The sequence below is a fragment of the Cupressus sempervirens genome, chromosome 5 (genome assembly GCF_028749045.1).
Source record: "Cupressus sempervirens isolate cs-2001-9-10 chromosome 5, ASM2874904v1, whole genome shotgun sequence".
Lineage (NCBI taxonomy): Eukaryota > Viridiplantae > Streptophyta > Pinopsida > Cupressales > Cupressaceae > Cupressus > Cupressus sempervirens.
The window spans coordinates 555,983,967-555,989,757 of NC_143122.1; positions in this window are offsets into that span (position 1 = coordinate 555,983,967).

Sequence of the window (5,791 nt, forward strand, 5' to 3'; positions counted from 1 at the left end):
TTGTAGATGGAATTGATGTGTCTTGTTTGGTTTGTTGCGTGTGTGACTCTTTTTAGATGGAACCATGAATTGGTGTCCATGTGCTGGCTTTGAGTGCCTCTTTTGTTTCTCCTTGTGGAGTTAGGTGCATTGTTTCCCTATTTTCTCCTAATTGTAACTAAATAAAGGAATCTTATTTGTGATTTTGTTTTTTATCGTTATAGTAATAAAATGGTTCCTTTCATTGAGAAATAAGTGTTTATTGAGAATCATTGCAAAGAAGTAGGTCTTGCATTAGATCTTTTGGGTTAATGACTCAAGTCCCTAATCAAATTACTTCTTAAGCTTATGGAAATTTTCATTAAATTGATGAATATCTAAATGTTGCATTGCATGGAAAATAATTAAAAAAAATTATTTTTTTCTACATATGCATGAGGCTACTGATGGTATATTGCTTGGTGTGTGTGAGTGTGTTCTCTAACATTGTTAGGATGATGCATTCCTTAGCATTGTGTGGTGATTTATGCCTCTTGTGTGACTGCCCTCAGTCATCACATGTAATGTTCTTTGATTGATGTTTATTATTATTATTTGGCTAGAGGTACTTTCCTCATTTTGTTGGGCTAGCATTGGTTTTCAATATTTTTCTCTCTTGGAATAGTCTTCAAATTTCATCTATCACTCTCTTTGTGAGAATTTCCACATTTGATTTATTGTTGAAATGTGCACTTTTTGATATTTACCATTAAAATTGACAATTCCCCATTTGGGTTTTTTGTTTTGGTTCATGATGACTATTCTAAATGTGTTTTAGCTGCTACCTAGTTGTGTGTTGTGATTCTACCATGTTCATCTCGAACCTCTCATAGTACATATAAAAGATAATATCATGGAGCACATGCTAGTGTCCTTGATAGATTTAAAGTTTTTAATGTAATTGGATGGTTTAAAAGATGAGTAAACCTAATGTTATTCTTGAAAGAAATTGAAAGATATGTGCTTGTTTTATGGTGACTCTTGAACCCTTGCTTTGAAAACCTTTAAGTTTCATTTTGCATTAGTGCTTGTGTCAGGTTTAACTAATGAAATTATGAAATATAAGTAATGATGGTTTTAGTGTGTGAATTACCTTTCTTTCCATGTCTTATGTTGTTTTGGGCATGTGTGTTCTTAAATGGTTTTGGATGTTTTGTCCATCACTTGTCTTGGTAACCAAAACTATTGTTTTTTCTTATGTTGTTTTGTCTTGAGTGGTGACTCAAACTCTTAGGTTTTAGGAATCTCTAAGCTCCATCTTGTTTTATTCCTTGTTGATATCTTTCTAATGCTTTTCAAATAGAGTCAATCCAAGTCCAGATGTGAAAGTTATGGTCTCTGGAGTGAAGGCAATTTTTATGTTGATTTGAAATTTCATGTGAGAAACTGGTGATCAAGCACTTTCTCACCTGGTTCATTGCACTTTCTCACCTGGTTTGATGAGAAACTTCATGCAAGATTACGCTAATGCAAGATTTTTCCTAGGGAACAATGAGCAACCTATTTGTACTTTTGAAGGAGTAGATCAATGTTCCAAGTACCCTTTATCGAGTAGAGGCCAATTCAATCATGACATATCACATTTATGGCCATTGGAGAAGTTTACCTCTTCATGTTATCCTTAATGGAAGAGTTATCTAGTCTTCGTAATCTACTAGGTAATTTTTGGGGTTCATGCTTGGGTTTGTGTGTTTCCTATTGCACCGATCCACCTTTATAAGATGAAGTGTAGCCTGTAAGTGTACCTTGCTCAAGGTTGAAGTTACCTTATCATTTGGGAGTGACTCAGTTCTTTGATGAGTCTAGATTCTCCTTTTTGGATGCTAACTTTGGCACATCTTTGTATCCTTTTCTCTCTTGAGAGAGTAGGCTAGCATGGTTATGCGTCTAGCTCAGTTAGTATTTTTAGATGAGTATGTTGATGGTTGGTGAAATTGTGAATTCCCTAACGCATCTTGGGATGATTTAGTGTAGAGGTTGAGAGAGACTCCCTCTCAGTCCTACTACTCTATAGTTTCTTTCTCCCTAAACTTATTTCTTGAAGGGGATTGTCTCAGTTGAGTTTTCTCTTTGATTGTTGACTTGAAGCTAGAGATTGAGCTTAGTGGTAGGTTGGGTGTGGTATTCCCAACATGGTGTTGGACGGACATGGTATCGTTGGACACATGTTACCATCTTATGAGTTGGTATGTAGATATTACATGATTGTGTCCATTGACGAAAGTCTTTGCAACCTTGTGGGAAGGTGATATCTTATTTAGTTGCATTATGTAACCCTAGTTCCCAGTGGTAGTTGAGCTTTTGTACCTTGGAGAGACATTGTGCTCCTATGCATGGTGGTGAGTATCCTTCTTGGAGTGTGTAATTTTGTTAGTAAACTGTCATCCTCTATGTTCTAAGGGTGAGTTTACATGGATTCAAGGATGCTCATGTGTGACATGATAGTATTCTTGGGAGTTTTGGGATGGTTATTCCCCATGATTCCAACTTCTATTGGAAATGTGTAGTGCATTGACCTAGTTTTGTTGTCATATGGTAGGTGCATTGTGTAGTTGGGCACCTGTTGACAAGGTAGAGTGGGTTTTTCCTTACCTTGTATGGTTGACTTTATGGCTAGATGGGTTTTTCCTAGCACATAGAAGGTTACATGTTGGAGCACCTTGTGTTAGTGTGACACCTATTCTATTGTTGTTGACCTATTTGGAGGTTGACGTGATGGTTTGAGAATGTTGGAGTGAATTGGGTTAGACTTGTGGTGATTCATTGAGACATTCCTATTGCTCACTTTTGATTTTTCTCTTGGTGTGTTGAGTTTCTATTCTTGGATTGCAAGCTTCCAAGAGTAAGCCTAGTCTTTTGGGGGGGATGATGTAGTGCCTCTCCCATTTGAATTTTTTAAGTCATCCTGATGGATGCAACCTTGATGATCTTTTGTTATGATGGATCATGATTGTAACCATGAGTGGTCTACACCATTGAGGTGATTTGATTTATGTTTCTATATCAGTTGATTTGATTATGCTTATGACTAATTTATGAGATTATGATGTGATTTTTGGTTCACTGAGGTTTGTACCATTGGTTACTAGGATCGATGTGGTATCATGAGGTTGTTCTGTGATTACCTTGAGATGTGTGCAAAGATTGCACTATGTACTATTACCATGCTACATTGGACTAGGTTCCTATAGTAGTGGTTAGTCATGTTTATGACTATGTTTTCTTATGTGTTTTAAGTGCCCTTTCATGTTGTTTAAACAACCATTATTAAATGCTTAAATAATTAGAAATGGATTGTCCATGTTGGATTCATTGGCTATGTGCTGTGGATATCTACTTATGTTATGTTTTACATGTGGGATGACCTAAGGGTCAGATGTTATACTTGGATTTCAGTATCATAGATTTTAGACTACTATGTTGCTCAGTTGATCATATTTGCATGATGATGCCATTTTGAGATGACAGTGTGTCTTATGATGATATCTAATTATCTAATATTTGGACATATCTCTTGTTATGTTATGTTATGGATTTAATGCTATGGTTATCTACTTCATTCCTATGTTGTTATGGTTTATGCGAACATGAGTGATGTAAATAGATTATTTTAGTATATCATATAAATGGTTAAATTAGTCATCTAATGCATTTATCTCTTTGGCTATGTTATTATATGCAATTGCACTTGATTGTGTTGTTTAATTTGCAGGATTTATATCCCTGGCAATGGCACATGGAGTTAGTGATTCAGCTATTCATATTTTACCAATGTCATCAATATATGGTCAACGTATCCTTATTTTAATTGTTTAATTGAACCTTTCAGTGATTATTAAATCTATATTCATTTGCATTATGTGATTAGACTAGTGAGCATGTCTATGCATTTAGAGTTTTGCATTGTCACAAAATTTGTTAAGGAAATTCTTTTGTTTTCGGGTTTTTGGGCTTTTTACTTGATTTATTTTAATTTCTAGCAGCTTTTCCATAGATGAATTCCTATTTCTAGGAATAACATGTTTTCATTTGGGTCGATTTGAGGTTTAACTAGGTTGGCTAGTTATTTGCCCTAATTGATTATTCACTTGAAAAGTGAATAAGTATCCAAAAAGGAATTTAATTTCTCACTTCTCACTTTTGAATTAGAAAGTTGGAGGGTAAAACCCAAAATCCTCTTCATGAGGATTTACTATTTTGTTTGTTGTGGGAGCTATGGGCGTGGGATTGTTATGAGGTTGAGCTCATTGGATCCAGCTCATGGAGAACTTGGATTACTATAATTTTTGGCCACTTCTGCAATTTTTTTGTTTTTTGGTTCAGATTCTTTTTTTTTCCTTTTGGCTGCAAGGTAGGGCTCTCCCATTTTTATTGTTTCTACTCCATTTATGCTTCTATTTTTGCTAGTCGTTTGTTTGGAGTTTGAGAAGTAGTGTTCCCCTCCATTTCTATTTGCTGGTTCTACCCAGTTGGTCGAGTATAAGCATTTCCCTATTTTTTAGGATGAGGGTTTGGGGTTTTCCATTGTTATGCTAGTCATTTTTGTATACGGTGTCTGAACTTAATTATTTTTGGATTTTTGGGATTTTTGTACGCAAAGGCCAAATGGGTTTTAATTTTGAAGTTTTCCAAAATTTGGAGATTTTTACCTTATTTTTTGTGCCACCTTATTTTCTCAACTTTTCTTGGCATGAGTTGGGTCATGGACCTAGATTATCTATTTGGATATCAATTAGGCCATTGTTTCTCTTTTGTGTTTGCATTGGGATGCTCATCATATCTATATTCCCAACTTTTTCTTCAGTTGAGTGATTTTATACCTGATGTTATGGTTTCTTTTGGACCTTTGTTATTGTTTTTTGGACACTGGGATTTATGTAGAATCCATCCTCCCAGATTGAGGCCAATTGAGTGAGTTCATGATGTTTGGTCTTGTTGCATTATTGTGGTTCGTGTAGAATCCATACTCCCAAATTGAGGCCGGTTGAGTGATTTCATGATGTATGGTTTTATTGGCTTTAGGATTTGTGTAGAATCCGTCCTCCTGAGTTGTTTTTAGTTTAGTGATATTTTGCGTTATGTTCTTATCCAGTCCTTGTATTATGATCTTTGTGATGGTGGTGCACCACACACAAGTATGTGTACTATATTTGTTGGGTGACTTGTGAGGCTTGATCTTCCATGGCACTTTCAGAAGTTATGATCTTTGGGGTTGGATTGGGAATATGCATGCCCACAAGCACTTGTCATAGGATGAGCATGGGTAGGGGAGGGTAGCATATGGAGGGGGCTTCTATCTCACAACCTGGTGTTATGATGCCATAGGGTTAGTAGAGGAAGTTTTAAGTAAGTGATAACTAAACAAAATGTGTGAATGGTAATAAAATTTAAGATAATAGAATAATGCTTTAGTGTGAGAGCCTTCCATTGGTAAGTTGAGTCTACACAAATCCAAGCTTGGGCTTGTCGATGCCAAGTGACTCTCCATGATGTCAGCCCCTACTTAATAGCCTTATGAGTATCTGACCAAGACCTGTACTACTTGCATTGTCTTAGTTTCTAGGCTATAGCCATCATATTACCTAGCATAAATGTTAGCCATGGATGTTTTCTTTGCATGTGTTTGTGGTTGGATCATTATCTCCATCAACATAGTAGGTGTGGACCTATGGGTGCCATGTAGTTGGGAGGCATAGCCACCTACACCATTGCTAGGGATCAGTGTACAGAGATGGTCTTTTATCCTAGTGTGATCATTGCTGGATATTTTCAC